The 13,249-nt window shown below is 43.3% G+C and overlaps 1 protein-coding gene across 5 annotated transcripts in view; it reads right to left on the reverse strand.

The window, feature by feature from the left end:
- The window catches only part of SVIL (supervillin), a 134,781-nt gene extending 123,063 nt beyond the window's left edge, over positions 1 to 11,718 (reverse strand). For 4 of the 5 annotated variants that reach the window (XM_072925392.1, XM_072925398.1, XM_072925393.1 and 1 more), the window contains exon 1: positions 11,553 to 11,712. The gene's annotated coding sequence lies outside the window, so the exon portion shown is untranslated. Of the gene's footprint in view, positions 1 to 11,552 lie in introns of all 5 variants that reach the window. The other variant, XM_072925391.1, reaches the window with a different exon arrangement.
- Between the last annotated feature and the right edge of the window lie 1,531 nt (positions 11,719 to 13,249).

A 13,249-nucleotide genomic window follows, 5' to 3' on the forward strand; every position in this document is an offset into this window, starting at 1 on the left:
CTCATTAAAACTTTCTTTAGAACAAATTTTTCAGAGCAGGGTTTCAGTGGGAGAAGAGGAATCATTTATCTAAATTAAAAGAGTCTGCCATTCTACAGAAGAGTTCTGAGGCTCCACAGAGTTGCCTTATTATCCTGTGCACAGAATATTTGATAATACCATAATAATATTGTACAAAGTATTTACAATAAAAGCCTGCAAACTGAACAGCTGTTGGGACATAAACCAGAGTTGAGAGAGCAGCTAACACTGAGGATACTGGAAGGGAAAAGTCCCAAATCCCAAGGAAGTCAAGGTGCAAGCCATGACTTCCAGAAGCAAGGGAGGAAACCGAGGGTAGGACGCCAGGAGGATGCTGCTAGGGCTGGGTCCCAGAAGCCTCAGTGTGTGCAGCATGAGGCAGTGTTAACACTGTGAGAAACATACATTTATTCTGTGCACATCCTTCCAGTACAGAAAGTTACACCTGACCAGAAAGAAAAGTTAATTTGTCCTAGTTTAGCAAATTATTGAAACTCTGCCAAAGCATTGTCCAGATTACACAAGACAGAGCTACTGGCAAGTTGCTGCTCTCAGAAATTACGGACTTCCAACGAGTTGTTTAACTTCTATGTTATTTTTAGGTTGTAGAAAGAGCAAGGGCTACATAGGTAGAGCATAAAGGCAAGAATTGTTCAGGCCTGGGGAAATCAGACTCTAGACACATCATGACAGATGTCCTGCCTTAAATAGCAGCAGTAATGTTCCAGTACTTGAGAACCCAGCTAACACTCTAAAATAGTAGAAACTATAAAACATTGATGAAGATATGATAAAGCTGTTTCAAACAAGTAGCCTGCACTGAAAGAAAAAAAAAAAAAAACAGAAAAAAGACACTTTTAGCACTGCTAGCTTATGTGATTTCCTACATCCCCACCCATTGTCCTTTCTTCTGTCACTAAAAAAAAAAAAAGAATGTGCAGTGTAATTTGAGTGCTAATTCTGATAGTGTGTTTGAAAAGAACAAAAACCAAGTAAAACTTAGTTAAGAAAGGGTTTTACTTCATGTGCAGTTTGATCATAGCTTGCATACCAAATCCTAAATAGGGATTTGAAAAAAAAAAAAAAAGAGAAGATTGAAAAAGACTAGCATAAAGAAAAAGAGGGATGCTCAGTGAAGTCACAGAAGTAATTTTTCCAGTCGCCTGAAACTGAAGCACCCAGCCTGTAGCACACATCACATACTAGAGGTGTACAAGTCACACTGACATTGCACACAAGTGTTCCAAGGAGTGCACACAAGCACAGGGGGTCTGTGTGTGTCTGTGTGTGTTTCTGCGTGTGTCTGCATGTGTGTCTCTGCATGTCTCTGCATGTGTCTGCATGTGTCTCTGTGTCTCTGTGTGTGCGCTGAGTGATGCTGCTCTGAGAGCTGCCTCACCACCAAAGTGGGGCAATTTCAAGTGCACCAGTTTCAGAAACCCTAACAAAGCAACTCATCAAACACATTGCTGTATTTAATACAGGGATCATGTTCACTTGCTGCAACTGTCAGACTTGAGGGGGTAAAAATAATTGAGCAATAAAGATGGTCTCGGGCTTCTTGGCATTTGAGAAGTATCCAAATCCCAGCAGCATGCACAGGGACTACAAGTGACTGGAAACATTTGAGCAAGCGATCTTCTGTTTATCAAAAGAGAAGCATTTCTTAGAGCAGCTCTCCAGAGACCACACAAAAAAAAAAAAAAAAAAACTAAAAAACAAACCCACCAAAAACTAGAACATTCTGAACATTTAATACACAAAACTAATGACTGTTTTACAACAGTTAGAAGTTTTCCGCAGTAAGAATTTGTGGTTTCCTGTGCAAGGAAGAATGCCAATTCATACCAACGTGTTCATGGAAAGTTTTTTCAGGGCTTCCTTAAGAAACAAACCTCTGTAACACCAAGATCACTTGCTTTGTTTCAGAGGTGATTGGCATGATTTTAAGTTCTCATATTGGTGTTTGCATAAGAAATGTTTAATGAAGTAATATTTGTTTTATTGGAAGGGCACTGTCTTCATTTGTATGTTACTCTAGGAGTCTCATAAGTCATCATAAATTTTGGAGGCAATAAGGAAGGTGCCTCATTTCTTTATTGCACTTGGAAAGATCTTTCAGCTGAAGTTCAGCACAAAACCAATTCCCAGCTTCCTTACTTCACACAGAAATATGGGCCTTTTGGGGTTTGCTTTTGATGTCAGCAGCTCCTTGCTGGCAAACACCTCCTGGGAATCCAAAAAAAGCATGTTCGACCAAATATTGCTTTAAAGATTTCTTTTAAAGGCTACTAGGTCCTCTAACAGGAAGTCAGATGAAACAAAATCACTGGTAACTTCTTTTTCACAGCTCTCTATCTCTTACTGTAAGGCAGGTTAGGTTCCCAAACCAGGCCATGGAAATTTATATCTTACCTGGAATGTTTCATCTGCCTTCTCCCTGCCCACACAAATCCCTTCAAATTATCTGTGGCTGTACTATCCCAGTTGGGTACACCACACAGTGCACTTCAGACATGAAGTTTATTACACAAGTATAAGCTGAGCATTCCCCTCTTAAACCACAAATTTTAAAAACCTGAAATGCATCCCTAGCAGTAGTTAGCCATGCTATAGTTTGCTTTTATTAATGTAAGCCCTAGAAAATTGTTTAGCTGGATTCAGTGCCTCTTAAATTCAAAGTTAATTTTACTCAACACAATTTAGTTTCAAGCTAAAAGAATAAACTTGCATTCCATACCAAGAATCCATATAAACAATTGGGTTCCATACACCAGGCTTTTGCTTGCAGTAGGAAGCCACAATTACTTTGTTGCCAACCCACAAAAACAGTACAAAAATAGGCATTTGCATGCAAGTTGTCGAGTCATTCATGCAACAAATATTATGGAGACAAGACAAACAAGTGTATTTCAGGAAAAACAAATCCTTTGCCTGTCAAGTGTCGGCACTCTGCAGTACAACAGGAAGGAAGAGGACGGGCCCAGGGGGAGCATCCAGAAGAGGTTTGGTGCAATCCCATGGTCAGGGTGTTTATAAGCTCTGCAGAGTCTTTACTCTCTGAGCTTTGCAAGGGTCAAGTTTTGTACAAACTCCTTTGAAGTAATATTTGCCACAGCATATACTTCAAACCACAAATGACAGAAGACTCTGACTAAAGTAGTTTAAGCCTAAATGCAACAGCATGTTCCAAACAGGAATACCTCAGCTAAGTTTTGTGGAGTAAGGTGGGAGAAGCAGCAGAACTGGTGCTGTTCAGCAGTTTACAGCTAAATGCTGATTACAGATGAGAGCACAGCCTCACGTGCAGCACACAAACAAGGCAAAGCATCCAGAACTCAAGTAGCTGTAACAGGCAATCCTAACAACAGAGCCTAACTAAGCCAGATCCTTACCGACACATATTATCTAAGTAAACATACGGTTTTCTTTTTGTAATTTTGTTCATTATTGCAACTTTTGCCTAAGCAACCTTCTTTCAAAGCCTTGAATCTTTGTCTCTATCTTGTCGTGATAGAGACAATTTGGTGCAGTCTCTGGGGAGCTGTGCACATGGCTGATAAGCTACACATAGGGCAGAGACTTAAGCCTCACAACCTGTGAGACAACAGGTACCCAAACTCATCAGTGTGCAGGACAACCCAACTAAGAGCTGCAATGATCACTCTGGAGAGAAATAACTTCAAGTGCCAAAGTTAAAGATCATAACTCTCATAAGCTTGCAGCTTAGTGAAGAAGCTCTATCTGCCACTGCTCTATTTCTGTCTTTAAACTGACACATACTATAATTTTTAGTCCCAGAGAGCAGTGGCAGAATCAGTGGAGTGAGGCAGGCACAACACCACTTACCACTGAGCAAAGGAAATCACTAACAGCAGCAAAAGGAAACAAAGGTGGAAGGGATAAATTCAAGCTACATTTTCAGAACAGCAATTTTTTCTGCTGCTAGAAATGCTTCTCTCCTGTGCAATCAACAAGGTTTCCTCCTTCATTAAGCCTTAGAGTTTTCAGCTTTCCTGGAATTAGAAGGTATTACATAGACAGACATGTCTTTAAATTGGCTAGGAAGCCAATTTAAGTTTAGAGGAAACTTTAAAATAAATATTTTCCCCTGTAGAGGATGGAGCAAATTTAAGCCAAGTAAAAAAACACTGGCAGAACCTTTCATTTGAAAGAAAGAAAGAAAAACACCTAACAAAAAGCTTTCTCAAATGCTTTATTTTTATGCCTTCCCAAAACATTCACCAACTTCATTAAAAACAGTCTCAGGAGGTGGGTGAGATGGTAATCCCTTCTTTTTCCCCCTCTATTATTTTAAACATATTTAGCCAATTTAAGGCCATTTAAAATCTTTTCACTTCTCATCACATTCTGAAAGAAATATTTATTTCTCCTAAAGCCTTCAATAATTGAACACTAATCACTAATCAGACACTGTCTTCCGCCTCTGTTCAACTGGGGACAAACCAACCCTTCCTTACTTTCTTCTCAAAATCCACTTCTCCCAATCTCCTCTACGTCTATTCCCTAAATGCATTCCAAAGGGGTTTATGAATTAATCAGCAGCACTTCAAAAAATTAAAATGCTATGATGCTCTCCCTAACTTTCTCTGGGACAGAAGCTCCTTCTCCATTCCCTACCCCTGTCTCCATGCCCTCAGTATCAGCTGTCTTCCTCTATTTTTAAAGCATGGTCAATCTGCTGTTCTGAAAGAGAAACCCTGTTACCTGTTTTCCAAATAAATGTTTATACATGTAATTATTAAATTCAGAACACATATTAATTTCTACATTTTTTGGGTTAGCTCAGCATTTTAATCTATCACTCTGCTCAGCAAACATAACTTTAGTATGATCACTTCAAACTATAAGCCTGTATTTCTGCTATGATTTCAGACAAATAATGATTTAGTGCTCCAACACTGACTTTGAAAAAGTAACTTTCCAGAAGACAAGTGCTAGTTTCTAGCCAGTGTTCCAGCTTCTTTTAAGACACTTGCATTAGAATGGAAAAGATCAAACTCTGAGCTATTTGGAGATACGAAAAACAGATCCTGAAACATGCCACCTTAAATCAAGAGACTTTTTTTAGGGTTTTGCTTTTGTTTTTACAGGTCAAGGCTCTATTATGAAGCCAGAGCCATCCTAGCATAGTTTAGGTAGTGTTGATGTTTAACGTGAACATGAAACCTACAACCAGCAAGGATAGAGCAGGCCTGGTGAAAGGGTGGTGAAAAAAAGAGGTAGAAAAAAATAAATGTATTTATTATCACCTGGAAATTTCCTCTCTGAATAATAGGGTATTCAGGCCAGTTACAATGGGTAACTTGGAACCTGGGGCAGAGGCAGGTTTTTCTCCTATCAGGAGAAAGAATGCACAAGTCGCTCCCTTCCAGTCTCCTTCACCATGCAACAAATAGCGAAACCATGAAAGAACAGATTTACATTTTTCAAATAAAAACTGCATTAAAAATTATTTCAGGTGAATACCTGATTTATCCCCTTGTATGGGAGTAAGGAAACTAATCAATGGCACCAGCTCAAGCCTCTAAAAACTTAACTTTATCACTATCTTTAGCAGTCTCTTGCAGCAGCCAAGGATACACTCCTCCTCACCCCAAGTTCCAAACTGACATTACAGAACAGGTTAAGTGGTTAGAGTAGAAACTTTAATCATGAACAGAATTATCTCCTTTTTCCAAAGAAGCTAGAATTTACTCTGACTTTCAACTTCTGTATCTCCAGGCAGATAGCTATGGATTCAAAGCTGCAGTAAGGAGTTCAGTCACACAAAACATTTTCCAGACATTTCTTATCACTTTCATGGCAGGGAGAGCAGGCTGGAAAAGGCAGGTCTCAGCCTGTGGCTCCTCACCTGGACTGAGCACTCACTGCAGATACAAGATCCTGCAGAGCCCCTGCTCCTTCCTTGACACCCAGTCTGAGCAGTGCTGCCACTGAAACAAAAGTTCCAGATCCAGTAAACAAAGGGTTGGCTGACAAGAGAGCACAGGATGCCTTGTCAAACTGAACATTGTTCAGAGAAGTGGTTAAACAAATGAGCTGTTGACATGGCTTTAAGGCACACCATTTTGTAACCCAGTAATTTTGGATTAGTTACTGCTACGATCTGTGGCTGTATATGTGAACACAATTGTATTTCGGGTTTGTTTCAAATCTACAAAACAAGGATTTTTATGCAATCTGTTCAACTAGTGACAAAGAAAACTTCTAACAACTTCAAATGTGGTACGAACAGCCTGGTTTTGTTTTAAGTCCATTCGAAGCAGGAGAGGGGCTCACAGCATCTAACATTTAACAAGTCAATTTTATCTCCACTAATACTTAACACCAGAGAAACAAATGCAGCTCCAGTTGCCTGTATTAAGCAGCTGGCAAGCTCAGAGATGGAAAAGTTGCAGAACAGCTGGGGAATGTGAGACCCTTTTGAACAGGCTGCTATATGATCCAAAATAATGGTACATGTTTACACACAACACAATGGCAGCAACAGCCAAATGCAGGTCTAGCGAGTGGACTACAGCTGCTCCTTCCCTCAGACAAGCCCAGCAAACAGATAAAAAGGAGCTCATATTCACAAAATATGGCTTTCATCTTAAAAGGCAGCAGTCTGAGCTTCAAAATAGACAGCTGACCCTCCAACTGGACCAAACTGTACAAGATTTTGTATTAGAAGTTACCCTCTAAAACAAATCTGGATTAGGGTCACAGAGCTTTCCAAGCTGCTGCTACTTTACCACCAACAGTTTCCAACAATGTGTTACTCAGACTAACAGGTTGCCATCTAACTTATAAAAAAACTCTCATGACAGTATTTTCCAGCTAGAGTTAGGAAGTCAGCCATTTACAAACTCATTTTAACATCGATTATACAGGAGTTAGCTTTCCACTTCAGATGAGGACAATGCATATGGCTAGAAAGGAGGGTTTGAATAAACGGGCTTTACATCTTTTTGTGTCTTTTTTTTACACTGGTGTTGCACAACCGTGTAAAAGTAAGTTGGCACCTGAAGACAGCACATCCCACTGCTCACCTCGACAGAGGGGTGGCCTTTATTTCGAGCCTACTTATGCAACAACTGATAGCATGTTGCAAGGAGCACTCACTTGTTTCACAACTGCCATCTGAAGATGAAGAGTTTTGTACATTACCTTGTACAAAAATTGCATCACCTTATTTCAAGTGATCTCCCCAGTTTTCAAGTCTCAGAAGCACAGTAGCAGCGGTACCATCTGATTGCTCAAGACAACCCACAATCAAATAGTGCTAAGGAACTGGCTTAATTAATATAATTAATTAATTAATATAATTAATTTCTGTCAAAACCATCAGTCCTAACTGTGCCAGGCACCAAAACAGAGTTAGTAATGGAATGTTTCAACTCATTGCATCCTGATTAAAATTAGTGTAACTCAAAAGAAATATTTTTTGACTGAGAGAAGAAGACAGCATCGAAAGATCTCCATTTCTGCTTCTTCTGCACATAGCCATTGAAGTTACAACCCCAGTTAAGAGCTACTCAGAATAGGATGGTTAAAACTGGACAAAGACAGCTGTGATCACAGCAGTAACAGATGCAGACACAATTTTTAACTTCCTTTGCTTTTACAAAGAAAAATGCCACTAACAGCCATCATAGAAAGCAGGATTTTGAAATATGGGTTGTAAAACTACCTCACAACTAATGGGACCCTATTAATGGTAAACGTATCTCTCAGCACACTTAAGCAACAAAATGCCACATCTGTACACTTCAATTTCAGATTTCAGATAAAGAAGTCTTTCTAGTGAAATTAATTTGTGAATTAAGCCACATTTGTAAGGAAATTCCCCGTATTAATAAAGAAGGAAAATAAGTTGATCCTTGAATCATATTCACAGAAAAGCTGCTTCCTGTACCAAAACAGTACTATGCCAGGTACCCCTCCTGCAGTCAAAGAAGTGATGGGAACACTACCTTAAAATCCTTCCATCTGTAAAGGTAAGAGCACAGATTTGCATTTCCTGCTGCACTGACAGTGCATGGGTACAAGTGCTGCTGTGCTGTGACGCTGGGAGTGATGGTTGGTATCCCCAGGGGACCTTAGTGAGCTCCAGAGCCCCATTTGCACCAGGGGCTTTTTCTCCAAGGTTTGGAATCTCTTCTGCAACCCAGACGCACTCCGTTTTGAGCACATCCCACTACTCTAGTGTCTCTAGAATCTTGTCCTCATTAAGAGTGGAAGCTTAAAATGTTGCAGGATGTTGTGATGAGTTATGGCATCAGCAAAGCTGGGCACAGTTCAGTAAACAGATGATGTTTAACTATTACAGGTAATGCACTGACAGTCAGCCCACCTGAGCAAGTGATATGGGATTGATCTAGACCATCCATAAGATCACTGAACCTCTCCCAAATTACTCTCTGTACTTATCTTAATGGATCTCTCTTTCAACCAAGTCCACATTAACAAAAAAAAAAAAAACAAACCCAAATTTTAAAACCCACAAAAGAACCAAAGAACGATAGTTTCTTAACAACTAGTCTCCACTGAACTAATTACTGCTTTAAAGGAGAAGATATTTATCTTAAAACTCCAATACTGTACTTAGCAGGTACAGACAAAATAAGTGTACTTAAAAATCATTATTTGATTCCACTCTCTTCCTTTGTAGCCAAATCATATACTGTAACTTATTTTCAATTAAAAGAATGAGAATTTCTGTGTGCATGAATGGGTGTGAGTTTCTGGATTTCAGAGAAGATTTTTTTAACATGTATTTCACCCGTGGATATAAACTTGAGTATTTCACAAGACAATTAACTACCACTGGTATACGCCAGAGAGGAACTAAGAAAACAAATACTCTAATAGCTTATTCCTGATTTTACTATAACTGCCCACAGAGGTTGTTTTAGAAATTGTTGGGAGGTACATCTACACCAAAGTGTACTTGCCATAACAAAGATTTCCCTCCATGTAGATCCCCTGACAGCCATGTCCCAACAGGATCCAGATTGTTCATACACATACCATGTATTGTTCAAAGCAGACTTGCTTTAAGCAAGATTAAATACCTGTTCAGTTTGAACTGTCCCAGTGCCAGGGTAAACTACACTAAACTAGTTCAGATGATTATCCCGCTGGGCACCAATGGCCTTTGAAACTCCCAGAACCCCAGAATCTGCTGCTTCTGGGAATTATGCCAGGAGCTGTGGGATAGCTCTCCACAGAGGACATTACAAATTAAATATTTTAGAAGTGTGCCTGTGTTTACATGGAGCAAGGCTGGAGTTCAGCATATGAGTCAGCATGGTTTGCATCCACTCAGAACTGAGCAGTGCAGTTGGGAACTATAAATTTTCCAGTGAAACAAAGGGTGTGAAATGATTCCCCCAGGGGAATACAGTCAGGCCGCACCTAGCAAGAGCTAACACTCACCTGAAGACAGGAATTTTGCTCAGAGCTTTATTCTGAAAAAACCCACGACATTCCTCTGATGACTGCAGAAGTTTCTACACAGGATGGACACTCTGATCCTGCCTGTATCAGAGAGGTTTGTGATGATACCATGGCCAGATAAATTCACAGGCACGCACATCCAGGCTAGTATACGGCTCTTTAGGCATTACAATTAACTACTTTAAAGTGAAAGCTGAAGCACATTTCCTATCAGGATAGCAAATCAAAATTTTAATTGCATCTCACTTAACACAGTAACATGCAACAAAGCCTCCACACAGATAAACAAAGCAGAACTGAAACCGAGCAAACTACTCTAAAGCATCTCACCATGCTTTTACCTATGGCCAGATGCATTTAAGGACCAGGCCAAAACCCTTTTATTGCAGCCTCAGGGGGCAGAGGAGAACAGGGTGACATCTCAAGCCCCTCAGTGTCCCACCAGGGAAGAACGTCTCTTGGCAGGAACAGCTGTCAAGCTGTCAAGCCTGTGTTTCAGGAGCAGGGCACATTACCACTATCCCTTCCCAGTCTCCAGAATAAGCTCTTCTATCTCATGAAGGCTCCAAAAGGACCATAAAGAAACCAGGACTGTTTCTCTGAAAACTCAGGCTGGACCTCTGCCACTGCTGGTTACACAGAGCCAGCGGACAGCCCATCCTCACCTCGAACTGCACTTCCAGGTCTGAGGCAACACCTCAGTGTAGTAACACTGGACACAGTTCTGTTGTCATAAACCTCATTAGCCACGTGCATCAGGCAAGAGTGGTTTCAGTTTTCCGGTGGCTGTTGTTTTCATTTTGAACAGATGAGATTAAGATATTACAGGCTGAGAACACTCTACAGTGTGATACAGTCTGTCTTACTCTTCCAGAAACACATCTGCCCATTATAAAAATAACCAGACTTGTTCAGAACATATTCCATATCAGAGGGACTGCTTGCACTGCTAGAAGGAGGAGGTACCAACCAGGACAAGAGTAATGTTTTTCAGTGCATGAAATGCTATCTGAACTAGGATCAGTCTATGATGACACTTATAACCGTCAAAGACACAATATCAAAACTAAATTAGTAATGTTCACTTCCTATTTTCATTCCCAGGCTTCATGATGCTGCCCCCTGCCAAGTAATAAACTTGAGTACACTCAGTCTTCAAAAGACCACTTTATGTCTCTCTTAAAGAAGTCATAATCCATGATCGTGATCCATCAGACTACAAGTGTTACTAGTAGAAAGGATGCAAAGATTAAGTAGTCAGCTCTGCAGCACTAGGTAGCCATGCTTTATGTAAAAACCTACAACTACTGCACTGATAACCATCAGCATGCCCTACTCATTTTTCTCCTATTAATCACAATACCACATTGTTTCCCCCCTTTCTAAACGTCATATTGTTTTCTGGAGTTTGGACGAGTCGGGGCAAGCCAGAACCCCACTGCTGAGCCATTCAAGGTGAGTATTCTCCAAACCAGCTCGGCGGTTTTGGGCCGAAGCGGTTCCGCGCACTACTCAACAAGCGCCCTGTTGATTCTGTCCGCCTTTCCCGGTATCGTACCGAGCTGCAACCAGCCAGCATCATAAAGTCCCTCTTTCTTTACATCACACGTGCGCGCTGCTGCCGCCGCCGATGCCTTTCCTTTTCCAGTTGAAAGAAGAGACAAAACTCCTCCAAACACTTCTCAGCCCCGCTGCGATCCGGCCCCTGCGCCTCGGGCGGCCCCTGCACCGCGCCCCCCGCTCGCTGCTCCCGCGGGCGCCGAGCCGTCCCCGGGAGCCCCGCGCCGCCGGCGGCCCCGGCTGCAGCGCGGCCCCGAGCAGGTGCTCCGCGGCGTGCGGAGAGCGCGGGGCGAGCTCCGCATCCTCACGGGCTGCCGCGCCGGAGAGCCCCGAGCCGGAGTGACAGCGCGGCGCCGGCGGGAGCAACAGCTCGGGGGAGCTCCGCGGGCGCTGCCCGGGAGCGCGGGGAGCCCGCGGCGCCTCCGCCGCGCCGGCAGCGGCCGTGCCCGGGGGCAGCGGCCGTGCCCGGGGGCCCCTCCCGCGGGAGCGCGGCCGCCGCCACTCACCTCGCACCCGGCGGCTCGGGGGCAGCCGCTGCCTCCGGCGGCCTCGCCAGTCAGTCAGTCCCTCAGCCTGCCCGCCCGCCCGTCCGTCCGTCCGTGCCTCCGGCCGGTCGGCGGGGCGGAGCGGGGCGGGGGGAGCGGCGCGGCCGCGGGGGGCGGGGGGCGGCCGCCTCCTGCCGGCGGGGCGGGGCCGGGCCGGGCCGGGCGGGGCGGGGCGGCCGCGGGGGTCGGCGCGCCCCGGAGCGGCCCGGGAGCGGCGGGACCGTGCGGAGCTCTCGGCCCCGCGCCGCACGGACCGGACCGGACCGAACCGAACCGAACGCGCTCTCGTTCTTCCGCGGGCTCCGCTCCGCGCCTTAAAGGAGCCGCGCCCGGCGGGGCGGGGAACGGCATTTTTGGATTCCTTTCACCGAGCGTGGCCATTAGAATGTTTAATTGTTCCCCCAGCCAGAGAGCTCCGGGGCGGCAAAGGGCTGGGAAGGCTCGGCGGCGTCACCCGCGCACGGGTATGGGCCCTCCTGCGTTAGCAGCGCTTCTGGAGAGTGTTTCTCTGTAGTGTACGTTCAGAGACGCGCGACTGTGCTCTTTATTAACTTGCACGACCTTTCCAGGCTGTCCCAACCTGGTGGAAGAGTTTGCTTCTGCTGGGCTGCAGCAGATCCTGGAAGACCTTGGGGAAAAGGCTCTCTAAAGGAGCAATTCCATAAATGTCCTGCTCCTTCCCTACTGATGGGGCCACATGAGATAGAAGTCGGGAGGTCATCACCACATTTCATTTAGAGGGTGAAACTCTTTTCCCTCGGATGTATTTATTTAAAATCAAGGCATCATTAGGAAGGTGGAGGAAATAACATGTTACAGACTTCATCTTTGATGCAGTGGTGTTTGTCCACGCAGTTAAAGAGAAACACAGCATTGAAACTGACTAATGTTAATATGCAGTAGTTAGTACAACTAATTATATTGAAGTATTCAGTACTAGTAATTAATATTCTATAACTAATTGAAACTGACTACTATTTTCCCAGAGGGCAGAATCTTTTTATCTTGGTTTCACTTCAGTCTTTTACTTTAATCAAATATTTTTTAAGTGAATTACATGGATAATTCAAGACCTGCTTGATCATGTCTTACAAAGCAACCTGCAACCTGACCAACAACACAGAGAGAATAATCAAAAATCTAAAAATCATTTGAAGAATGTGTTAAACCCGACCACTTAGGTAGAGGACGCCCAGAACCAAACACAATAACATGCTTCTGTTCCATTCAGTTGCAGAGAAGAGCTCCTCTATATCTGTGTGAAGTTTCTGCAGAGAAGCAGGATAAAATCTTAAGGTGTGGAAACATACTGAGATGAGGCAAACCTAAAAAGTTTCCAATCAACACTCAACAAGTATTTTACGAGGCACACTACAAAACCTCTCTGCAGCACCACACCAGCTTTGTGCCATAGATGAATTCAGAATGAATATTGAGGGCTTAGCTTGAAACATCACTGGGCTTTATAACTTTGTGGCAAGGAGAATTTTCTTAATTGCAGGATAATGATGTGGTGTGGGCACATGCCTTTTGCCAAGTGGTTATGAATTACTTTGTGCAGATACATGAAACCCACATCAAATGGAAAGCGTAGACATGTCCTTCCAGTCTGAAGGAGAGAAGGAAGAAAACTACTGTGGAAAGGAGGTCAAACATAA

The sequence above is a fragment of the Taeniopygia guttata genome, chromosome 2 (genome assembly GCF_048771995.1).
Source record: "Taeniopygia guttata chromosome 2, bTaeGut7.mat, whole genome shotgun sequence".
NCBI lineage: Eukaryota > Metazoa > Chordata > Aves > Passeriformes > Estrildidae > Taeniopygia > Taeniopygia guttata.